The sequence below is a fragment of the Telopea speciosissima genome, chromosome 8, assembly GCF_018873765.1.
Source record: "Telopea speciosissima isolate NSW1024214 ecotype Mountain lineage chromosome 8, Tspe_v1, whole genome shotgun sequence".
NCBI lineage: Eukaryota > Viridiplantae > Streptophyta > Magnoliopsida > Proteales > Proteaceae > Telopea > Telopea speciosissima.
This window is the reverse complement of record NC_057923.1, coordinates 19,409,149-19,421,798: the sequence shown is the minus strand read 5'-3', so window position 1 is coordinate 19,421,798 and position 12,650 is coordinate 19,409,149. Positions and strand designations below refer to the sequence as shown.

The following is a 12,650-nucleotide window of genomic DNA, read 5'->3' as shown; positions in this document are numbered from 1 at the left end:
ACTTGGAGAAAACCATGCCCCTTCCACCTCCGGCATGACTGTTCTCTGAACCCATGCCCCTTCCACCTCCGGCGGCCCCTGCCGCTGGTCATACCTCCCTCTCTCCCTCTCGTTCCCACTCTCACCGCTCACCTCATCATTCCACCACCATCCCTGCCGCTGATCGTACCTCCCTCTCACTCCCACTCTCACCGCTCACCTCACCATCCCACCACCACCCCTCAAGGTACCAAAACTCGGAACTCGACCCCAACTCGACCCTGAGAAAAACCGAGATCTCGGTCGAGTTGGTGCATTGTTTTTTTTTCAACTCGAAACCTGGTTTCGGTGGGTTTTAGACCTGCTTTGGGTCTGAAACTTGGTACTCGGCCTATTTAGGCCATTTAAACACAATGGCACTATCAGATGTTGCAAAAACAAAGTCCAAATAGGAGTTTCAATTAGTGGGAGACCAGGACAGACACTTATGCCAGAAACCAGGACAAACACTTATTTATGCCTAATATCATTTAAGTAAATGCTTTTGTATTTCATTTACTCAAGATATTATTCATAAATAAGCTCATACCCCCTATAAAAAAATCAAATTCCAAAAGGAAAAAAAGTCAACCCCCCAGTTCAAGAACAAAAACTGGATTTTCAGCAATAGATGCAATTTTCAACTTTCTAATGCTAGGGTTTTTCTCAAATATAAAAATTCCATAAATCTTAATATGGTAAAACATTGCGAAAAACCAAAAGTGCGGTAAAATATTCATTTGTTTTGATGTTTAAAAAAAAAGATTTTCATTCAGAGCGATTTTGATAGCATTCGCGTACACAAAATTAAGTTTGACCGGTACATAACTCCATTGATATAAATCAGATTTAAGCAATCTTGGACTTGTTGGAAAGCGAATCTGATTTATATCGATGGAGTAATGTACCGGTCAAACTTAATTTTGTGTGCAAATGCTGTCAAATTTAAAGCTTTCCAACAAATCCAAGATTGCTTAAATCTGATTTATATCGATGGAGTTATGTACAAGTCAAACTTAATTTAGTGTATGCGAATGCTATCAAAATCGCTCTGAATGAAAATATTTTTTTGGACATCAAAACAAATGAATATTTTACCGCACTTTTGGTTTTTAGCAATGTTTTACCATATTAACATTTATGGAATTTTTAGATTTAAGAAAAGCCCCGGCATTAGAAAGTTGAAAACTGCACCTACCGTCGAAAATCCATTTTTTGTTCTTGAACTAGGGGGTTGACCTTTTTTCCTTTTGGAATTTGATTTTTTAACTATTTTTGTTGGATTCAAATAGGGGGTATTTGCTTATTTATGAATACTATCTTCAGTAAATGAAATACAAATTTACTGAAAAGATATTGGGCAAAAATAAGTGTCTGTCTTGGTTTCTAGCATAAATAAGTGTCTGTATACCAAGGTTTGCATAGATAGGTGTCTATATACCAAGATTTCCCACCGAGATCTCGAGACCTGGCACTCATATAAAGGAGTTTGGGTCGAGATCTCGCTCGAGTTGTTGCACTTTTTCAACCCGTATGCCATCTTGTCTTGACCCCTTGGAAAACCGAGATCTTGCGAGATCTAGATCTATGCCACCCCTGGTTCCAAACCCTGGAACTCCCTATTCGACCCTGCTTCCTCCCCCTCCCGTGAAGGACACACCCTCCACTTCATCCTACCATCCATTATCGATGATTCAAAAGTCAGTTTACGTCCCAAGGGGCTTCTAGATGAAGAAATTTCCTAATGACAGTTGCCTTGTCGGTCACTTCATAGGAAACTGACCTCCCTTTCATGTGGTCAAAACCTATCTTCAAAAAAAAGGACTACTGGGTAATGCGATACTTACCTTCTCACAAACGGTATCTTTGTTTTTTGCTTTTCCAATGAAGATGACAAGCTCGAATTGTACAGTTACAGTACGAAATAACATAAAACCAGACTCATTCTAAAAAAACAATATGTGGACCTTCCATTGAAATGGTTCATTTTTTACAAGGATCGATAGGCAATGTTGGAATCGCACCTTCGATGGAGGCCCCTAGCAGATTGGGAAGAAGCCCATCTTCCTAAGGCAATGAGACCAGCATACCAAGCTCTGCAAAATCGACCTCAAATCCATTCCCCTCTAGATCATGCTCCTAGGCTTCCCCTTCCACTTTTGGTGTGCTACCGGTCTCAACATCGTGGGATCGATCATTGGGAACTCTCTTTACTTTGATGAGAGGACCAAGCGTATGGACCGCCTCGCCTTTGCAAGAATGTGTCGAAGTCTCTGCCGACTCATCTCCGCCGGAATACATTACATCCATTCCCCTCTAGATCATGCTCCTAGGCCTCCCCTTCCACTTCTGGTGTGCTATCGGCCTCAACATCGTGGGATCGATCATTGGGAACTCTCTCTACTTTGATGAGAGGACCAAGCGTATGGACCGCCTCGCCTTTGCAAGAATATGTGTCGAAGTCTCTGCCGACTCATCTCCGCCGGAATACATTACCATCATGGATGACAAAGGCTATTCATTCACTCAAAGAGTCCAATATGAATGGCTCCCCCTTTACTGCTCCTCATGTAAGGTGTTTGGCCATGCTTCGAAGCTATGCTACTCTGCGGCAAACTTGGAAACTTGGTTGACCCCCCGGATGATTGCCTCCCCTCCTCTGAGGCGATCCATAACACAATTCCTCTTGCTAGGAGTAAGGGGGAGGAGTCGTGAATAGGGAGCTAGCGTCAGCTCCTATTCACGATTCCTCTAATGAGGGGTATTTTTGTCTCTGGTTTGTTTTACTTTACCCTATTTAATATATTGTTTTGGGTGCAGTCAAACTAACGACTGCAGCCCCAATTGAGCAGCTTCTTTCCTTCCTTCTCCTCTCTTCTTCTTTCTTCTTCTTCTTCACTTATATTCACATGGTATCAAAGCTAGGACTGTAGGGGTTGAGCATTCATCCTTAATCCTTTCTCTGTTCCTGCATTTTGATTTGAATAAGCTTGCAGTTTTAAAGACTTAAGGTTTTGGGACTTCTCGTGATCTTATCTTAAAGGGGATGCAACACCCTTTGCTGCAGTTTTGTGGTTTTATTTGAGATTAGTTCATGACTATACAAAAGAACTAGGTCTCAGTTTTTGGTATGTGCCAAGGTTGAGATCGATTCAGGTGTTGTTTGTTTTATGGATTTGGATCAAGTTGTTGGTGGTGATTGTTTGTTGCTGGCTGGTGTTTGTTGGTTGTGATTGATTGAAGGTCATATCACCTTGCTGTCCTACAGTTTCAGAACTGTTTGCAATTTCAGAAGTGTTTGCAAGTTGAGAAGTGTTTGTTGTCCATCAGTTTCACTCTGTCCATGACTTCTCTGTGAAGATTCAATTTGTTTAGTTAAGCATGGGTGATGCAAAGACTACTATGACTGAACTGTCCTCCTCTTCTCATCGCATTACCGAAAGGAAACTTGAAGGGATTTCTAATTTTCAGCAATGGAAAAAGGTGGTTCGATTGGCCTTGATGGGGAGTGATCAACAGGATCATCTCACAAAGCCAAAGCCTGAAGGAGACACAACATGGGATACGGTGGATGCAAGAATATTGAGTCAGCTGTTGAACTCAATGGATAATCAGATTGCAGACCTGGTTACTCACATTGACACAGTAAAGGATTTATGGGAATACTTGAATGTCCTCTATTCTGGGAAGGACAACTTGTCTCGGATTTATGACCTGTCCCAAGCTTTTTATAAAGTGGATCAGAAGACTGACTGTAACCCAATATTTTGCGGAATTCAAGCGACTATATGAGAGGAGCTGAATTCCATTCTTCCTATCAATTCTGATGTGAAAGAGATGCAGCAACAGCGAGAACAGCTGGCTGTTATGGTATTTTTGGGTGGACTTCGAAAAGAATTTGAGCCAGTACGGTCTCAAATCCTCGGTGGGGATAGAGTCACCACACTTCCAGAAGCTTTTTCTCGACTTTTACGGGTTTCTCATGAGAACAGCCAAGATTCCACCCATGGTAATGAGAGTTCAGCACTTGCAACCTTTCCCAACCGTGGGTCCAGTGGTGGGACAAGTACGGGCAGCAGTGGTGGTAGCCATGGTCGTGGGTCAGGGAACAGTAAAGCACCCACATCTGGTACTTCAGAGACTTTAGGACAGGTGCGCACTTGTCATCATTGTGGCAAAGCTGGTTACATTTAGCGCTTTTGTTGGAAACTTCATGGTAAACCACCTCAGTTTGCAAATTCAGCCAACAGTGATCCGGCAGTTACCCCTCCTTCCAAGCCTGAGGGTAAAACAGTGACTATGTCTGATGAAGATTATGAGCAATTTACTCAATTTCAGAATTCTCAGTCATCTCAGTTCTCCACTGCTACCCTAGTTTAGCCAGGTAATGCTATTGCATGCCTATCATCTACTTCTTGTCCCTGGATTATTGATTCAGGTGCTTCGGACCATATGACTGGAGCATCAGGTATTTTTTCTTCATTTCGTGAATCTTCTTCCAATATTGTGTTAGCCGATGGATCTCTTGCTAAAGTTCGGGGTACAGGTACTGTGCAAGTTACCCCCTCTTTGTCGTTGTCCTCCGTTTCTTACTTGCCCAAATTTCCTTTTAATTTATTATCTGTTCGAAAATTTACCAAAGCTAACAATTGTTCTGTTACCTTTTTTCCTGATTATTGTGAGTTTCAGGATCTCCAGTCGAGGAAGACGATTGGTAGAGGTCGCGTATCTGGGGAACTGTATCTTCTTGACGACGCATCCACTGTGGCGTGTTCTAGTGTGGCACTTCCTCATCAGATTCATTGTCGTTTGGGTCATCCTTCATTGCAGAGTTTGAAGATTTTAGATAGTCGGTTTCAGTCCTTGTCTAGTTTACAGTGTGAGTCATGTCAGTTTGGGAAACTTCACCGTGTAAGTTATCCCCCTCGAGTCAATAACAGGGCTGTCCAACCCTTTTCTTTAGTTCATTCTGATGTGTGGGGTCCATGTCCTGTTACTTCTGTGTTGGGTTTTCGTTACTTTGTCACTTTTGTAGATGACTTTTCCAGAGTTACCTGGATTTATTTAATGAAAGATCGTTCTGAATTGTTTTCCATTTTCTGTACTTTTGTGCTTGAAATTCAGAATCAATTTACTACTTTGAAAGTTCTTCAAAGTGACAATGCCAAAGAATATTTTTGTGCTCCCTTTAATGAGTTTATGGTTCAGCATGGGATCATTCATTAGTCCTCCTGTGCGGATACACCTCAACAAAATGGTGTAGCCGAGAGGAAGAACAAACATTTGATGGAAGTTACTCGATCTCTTTTATTTGAGATGAAAGTGGCTAACATTTTTTGGGCTGATACTATTTTGACTGCGTGTTATCTTATTAACCGCATGCCTTCTTCTGTTTTGGGTGGTGGTATTCCATATTCTTTGTTGTTCCCTTCCCATCCATTGTTTGTCTTACCACCATGTGTTTTTGGGTGTGTTTGTTTTATTCGGGATCATCGTCCTGGTCGCTCTAAGTTGGATCCTAAAGCTCTTAAATGTCTTTTCGTGGGGTATTCTAAAACCCAAAGGGATTACTGTTGTTATTCTTTTGATTTAAGAAAGTACTTTGTTTCCGTTGATGTCTCCTTCTTTGAATCTACTCCATTTGTTGCATCCCCGCTGCCTGCTTCAGAGTTGGACGATGATCTCCCTCTTTATGTTGTCGATACTTCTTCTCCTGTGCAGGATCCTTTGCCTCATGTGCCACCTCCAATACAACCACTGGCTGTTTTTCGCCGTCACCCACCCGATGAGCCGACACATCGCATTACACCTATGGAGAGATACAGTACCTAGGCAGCACCATCTCCCACGTCCTCCTCGCCTTCAGATCCCCCTTCAGGTAATTCCTCCTCTTCTACTATACCTCCTATTTCTGATCTTGATGTTCCTATTGCTACCCGTAAGGGAGTTCGAAGTTGTACCCAACACCCTATTAATCGTTTTATGTCCTATGCTCGTTTGTCCTCTTCTTTTGTTGCTTGTTTGTCTACTATTGACAGTTATCCTATTCCTAAGTCGGTGGTAGAGGCTTTGGCTCACCCTGGGTGGAGGGCTGCCATGACTGAGGAGTTATCTGCTCTGAAAGACAATCAGACATGGGATCTTGTTTCTTTACCCTCTGGTAAGTCTGCTATTGGTTGGTGCTGGATATTTGTGGTGAAAGTTAATCCTGATGGGTCTGTGGCTCGGTTGAAGGCCCGTCTTGTTGCTAAAGGCTATGCCCAGGTCTATGGTGTGGACTATCTGGATACTTTCTCTCCGGTTGCGAAATTTACTTCTGTCCGCATTTTGATTTCATTGGCTACTATACATCACTGGTCGTTGTTTCAGCTAGACGTCAAGAATGCATTCTTGCATGGGAACCTCCTTGAGGAGGTGTATATGGAACAACCTCCTGGTTTTGTTGCTCAGGGGGAGTCTGGTAAGGTGTGTAAGTTGAGGAAATCTTTGTATGGGCTGAAACAATCACTGTGAGCGTGGTTTGGCCGTTTTACAAATGTTGTGCTGGAATTTGGTTTGACTCGGTCTGAGAGTGATCACTCAATGTTTTTCAAGCAGTCAGATGCAGGAAAGATATTTTTGGTAATTTATGTAGATGATATTGTTATCACAGGGGATGACTCTTCAGGTATTGAGAACTTGAAGACATATTTGGGATAGCAATTCCAAACTAAGGACCTCGGACGACTGAAGTATTTCTTGGGTATTGAGGTAGCTCAATCAAGGAAAGGGATTTCTCTCTCACAGCGAAAGTATGCGCTTGATTTACTTTCAGAGACAGGATTACTGGGATCTAGGCATTTGGATACTCCTACGGATCCAAATGTGGAACTTATGGCAGAGGATGGGGATGTTTTGAATGATCCAGAGAAGTATCGAAGGCTTGTAGGGAAACTCAACTATTTGACTGTGACTAGACCTGACATCTCTTTTCCTGTCAGTGTGCTGAGTCAATTTATGTTCGCCCCTCGGACAGCTCATTGGGAGGCAGTTATAAAGGTGTTGCGATATATTAAGAAGGATCCAAGGCGTGGTCTCTTATACTCTAATCATGGTCATAGAAGGATTGATGGATTTACTGATGCGGATTGGGCAGGATCTCCTATTGATCGAAAGTCTACTTCGGGCTATTGTGTCTTTGTTGGAGGGAACCTAGTTTCATGGAAGAGCAAGAAACAGACTGTAGTAGCTCGATCTAGTGCAGAGTCGGAGTATCGGGCTATGGCTCATGGCACTTGTGAACTGTAGATAACCTAGGACCTGTAACTAGTAACTCTAGAGAGAAGAAAAGAGAGAAGAGAAGATGGAAATTGTAAATACTTGAAATTAATTAATTGATAGGTAAGCCCCTCTATTTATAATAGAGGGGAAATTACAAAGAGACTAAACTAGGCGATGTGGGACTAAAACCCACATAGCCGACTATACCTAATAACATAATAAATAAACTAACCCCAAAAGGACCAGAATACCCCCACGGTATTCTGGATTACATATTCCAACACTCCCCCTCAAGCTGGATTATAAAAATAAGTAAAGAAAGAAGATCCAGCTTGAACTAAAGAAAAAAGAACTCCTAATAATGCTAATACTCCCCCTCAAGTTGGCGCATACAAAGTACTAATGCCCAACTTAAACAAAATGGGAAAAAAAAAACTAAGGTGCAGCAGAATCCAGCTTGACATAGGAATGCAGCTCCCAAATAAACCTTCAAGAACTTGAAAAAATAAATCTTCAAAACTTGGACAGACATGATCAGCAAACCGGGATTGGAATGACTTTCAAAAAAGGCAGCTTTCAACGATCTTCAATAGCTATCCAGTGATGAATCTCAGATTGTCATAATGACATAAAATCTTGAAGTTAAATAACTAGAGCAGTAAGCAGCGAAAACAAACTGAATCAGGCAGCGGAAAAAATACTGTATCAACCCAACTGAAAGTCCTCAAATAGGCAACAACCAAATATCTTCAATACTCTTCAATACTTCAATCTTCCCCTTACGGCAAACTCAACCCAATAACGAAGGATACCCAATGGCAATGGTGGAAAAAACTGATCTTCTATGTTTTGCACCAATGTTCCTGTAAGTTCTGCGTTCTGCAATGTCTGCAGATGTATTGTACATAATCCCCCCCTCACGTGTAGTACACGTGGACATAATAGAGATGATGTAAGAAATAGGGCAAAAAACATAATATTCCAGAATTTTCCAAAGGTGCTATTGGTAAGTAAAAAAGGAAGGAATGGCAAAATTATAAGTTACCAGAAGTTTCCAAAGGTGTTATGGGTAAATACCAAAGGTATGGGATATGAAGGGAATTAGAATTATTGAAAGAGAAAGGTGTTGGAAAAAAAGATGGCATGGCTGTAATTTGGTGGAAATCCACTTTTAAATACAATCCAAGCCAAAGGGCAAATTGGTAATAAATCAAAATTTTTAAAGGTCAATTGGGTAGTCAAATAGGGGAATGTATCAAAAAAGAATGGCAGTTCCGTAAATACCCAGAATTTTGCAAGGGGCCCTTGGTAAATAAGAAAGTAATGGGTCATGTAGGGAATTAGATTTATAAATGGGGGACAGACTTGGAAGGAGCAAACTCTTAATGGCAATATGTAAATAGACATGAAAAAGATGGGTAATAATTAAGGAAGGGTAATAGGAGCATTAAATACCAAAGAGGTTAATAGGGGAGAATGAACCGTGAGTATGGAGAACCCATCATCTTCAACCTCAAGGCTCCAAACAGCAGCGAAAACCAAGGAAGAAGAGGAACCAGCGGCAGCGGCAGCTCATCGACTTCAACCTTACGAAACCCAGCCACAACTCCAAAACTCTCCTCCAGATGCAATGATACAAATCAAATACAAAATTTGAATTGCAGGCAGCAACATCAGCATCGATAGGAGCATCACAAGCATAGTTCAAAATCTCGTGAAATCTCGAGCGAGATTTCTGAAATTTCAGATATTTCGAGCTGCTCGGAACGAAATGCTACTTCGAATCGAAAAAATACAATATCTCGAGCAAAATTCTCGAAATTTCGTGATATCTTGAGTCGCGAGATTTCGAATTTTTCGTCAAACCCCTTTATATAAAAGACCACATTTCGTCAGTCTCGGTCGAAACAAGACTTCAAAACAGCTTTGGTTTTTTGGTTTTTGCTTGGTTTTTGCTCATTTCTTCTCCATTCTTCCACTTCATATCACCCAAATCTGAAAATTTTACTGTTTACCAATTACCATTCATTTCACCATTATCATGGCTCTCCAGTGCCTGACCCTTACACTGGTATGAAACAAAATACCCAGAAACTCATTTAAGTTTCTGGTTCAGGTTTGTTTATTCCATCTTGTTAATGGTGATGTAGGTGATGTAGAGGAAAAGCATAAGATCTAAATTCTTCTTTTAAACTTTGAAAGTCCCAAGTATCAATAATGAGGTTCTAGTTCACAAAATCTCAAATATCATTTCCTTAAAATGAACAAGTAAATTTTCTTACAAAATAACATTGCTACTACCATAACAACCAACCCACTATTCCAGGTAAAACCATATTCTCAAAATTGGTTTTTTTTAGGGAAATGCATGATCAATATGTTTGTTTATGATGAAATAAATATATGTTAGACACCGGAAGCCGATCTACAACTTCACGGTGTCGAAAACACTATTTTGGGTGACTATTTTTCCAAAACAACATTTTGGGTGACTATTTTTGCAATTTGAACATTTAAATGTGTTTACATAGCCTAAAATAGGGTTTCCATGAAATTCCAGGCCTTAACTTGGCCTAAAACCCACCAAAACGACCTACCGAAACATACCAGAAAAATACAATATTTCGACCGAAATACCGAAACGAAACGAGTTCTCGAACAATGATTACAAGTGCAAATAGATTCAGCAAATCAATGCCCAGATAAGCAAACGAAGCAACAATCGACTCCAGGAGACAGCATATACTCCATCAACAAACCATATTCAGCGATTTCAGAACTCCAAAATCGATAGCAGAAACCAAATAAGCCATGCGGCAGAATAAACACCACGGCCAGCAAACCTGAATTTTATTCCACAAATATCAAAAATCAACAGCAGCAGCGACAATGATGAGTTCGATCAGCATATCATCCCTAGTTCAGAAAAAATAAAATTGGTAGACGCAGATCATCAGTAGCAGCCATCGACTCCATCCTTCAAACCACGAAATACCAGAACCCTAGCAGCGGCAGCCAGAGGTGTAGAACCAGAGGCTGAAACAGCATCTCCTCGTTGAGGTTGATTGTAGCAACGATACTTGGGAAGGACTTAAAGAATCGTGGACCAAGGCAGGGAACGATGAAAGCAGATTCGAACAAATTTGATGCAGCAAAAAACAAGAGTTCCAACAGATCAATTCAGCAAATTGATGTCTGTTCTTCAAAAAACCAGATCTGAAACTTGGAAGACAAAATCGAGTTTGGAAATCCCTTCAAGATGGAGAAGAAAAAACCTGCAACTGAATCTGGCAGTAGCAGCTTGATCATAGGGACTCCATAAAAAATGCTTCAAACGATGGGTATCACAGTAGCAGCAGGGCATCCACTCTACCATATTTTGCAATCAACTCCTTTAGAGTCAATTCCAGCGGCAAAAAGGGCATAATAGCACTTGATAATTATAGCAGCGGCAATAACATGTCGATAGCGAAGAGCGAGATGCGACCAAGAATGTAGCTGCGGTCTTGAAACAACCGTAAAGAATAAACCAATACGAAACCCTAGTTCTCTTTTTTTTTTTGAACTAGGGTTTCTCCATAAATCGGAGAACCTTGAATCGACTCTCAAACCGGCAATCTTGGAGAGAATCAGTCACTAGTTGCCTAGCTCTGATACCATGTAGAAAACCTAGGACCTGTAACCAGTAACTCTAGAGAGAAGAAAAGAGAGAAGAGAAGATGGAAATTGTAAATACTTGAAATTAATTAATTGATAGGTAAGCCCCTCTATTTATAATAGAGGGGAAATTATAAAGAGACTAAACTAGGAGATGTGGGACTAAAACCCACATAGCTGACTGTACCTAATAACATAATAAATAAACTAACCCCAAAAGGACCAGAATACCCCCACGGTATTCTAGATTACATATTCCAACATGAACTAATGTGGATTAAACAATTGATGACTGAACTTGGATTTGGTGATGATTCTCCTATGCTGTTGTGGTGTGACTATCAGGCGGCTATTCATATTTCTGAGAATCCTGTGTTTCATGAGAGAACGAAACACATTGAGGTTGATTGTCATTTTGTTCGTGAGAAGCTGCAGCAAGGGATTATTTCTCCTCATCATATTCGCACTAGGGAGCAGCTTGCTAATTTGTTTACCAAGCCTTTGGGAAGTATGAGAGTAAATTATATTTGTACCAAGCTGGGCATGATTAACATCTATGCTCCAGCTTGAGGGGGAGTGTTAGGAGTAAGGGGGAGGAGTCGTGAATAGGGAGCTAGCGTCAGTTCCTATTCACAATTCCTCTAATGAGGGGTATTTTTGTCTCTGGTTTGTTTTACTTTACCCTATTTAATATATTGTTTTGGGTGCAGTCAAACTAACGACTACAGCCCCAATTGTGCAGCTTCTTTCCTTCCTTCTCCTCTCTTCTTCTTTCTTCTTCTTTCTTCTTCTTCTTCACTTATATTCACACCTATTAACCAGCCACCTGGTTCGACTGCTAAAGACCTGGACGATCCATCCTATGGCCGGAGAAGATCGCGTAGCTGCCGTAAACAAAGAAACCCTCCATCAAGTGACCCCTTCAGGTTCAGTCGCACTCTGACCATCGATCATAATCGTTTTGTGGTCCTCCAAGACACCATCTCTGAATCTTATAGAGACTTGTCGCTTGTTCCTTTTGAGCTGAAGGTGACCATGCCAGCTCCTCTGGCCTCTTCACGACTTACAGAGTTGTAGCCTTCCGCCTCCTACGAACCGCAACCCTATCTCCACCCATTCGCCCTTAGCTAACCCCGCCTGTCCCCGACCTTCTATTCCCTTACCCGGGTCAGATCATAGAAAAGATTCTCCTCATGCAAACCAATCTATCCTCTGTATAGGGCTTAAGCGGTGGTTGGAATAGAGACACATTTGGTTGTGAATTCTAATGTGGCAGATAAAATCATATATCTGCACGGCTCAATCAATAGTTCAAGTCACACACTCCTGCCATCCTCCCCCTTCCTGACAGACCCCTTTGCCGCCCCCAAAATAGTTCAGTTGACCCTCTTCCCACCCATCGTCCCTTTTTTAAATCGCAAAATGCAATATTAGGGAACTTCCCTTTTAAAACCCCCTTTTACCCCTTCCCCTTTCTCCTTACCCTCCTCTCGTCCCCCTTCTAACCCAAACCCCTTTATCAACCCGGTACAATTTTCCAGTCAACCCTCATCCACCTTAACCCTCCCTACCCCACTCGACCCGAACATTGCTTTTGACCCGGGAACCTCTACCGCCCACCCATCCCCTCCAGTTGCTTGCGACCCCACCTCCCTCCCTTCTATTCATCACAAGTGTTCCCACCGGAAACCCCCTACCACCCTTCAACCTCCGTA

General features: G+C 41.6%; 1 protein-coding gene across 1 annotated transcript in view; it reads right to left on the bottom strand.

Moving 5' to 3' along the window:
* LOC122670881 (beta-adaptin-like protein A) overlaps positions 1-12,650 on the bottom strand; it is a 129,323-nt gene that overhangs the window by 19,372 nt on the left and 97,301 nt on the right. The window lies entirely within an intron of this gene.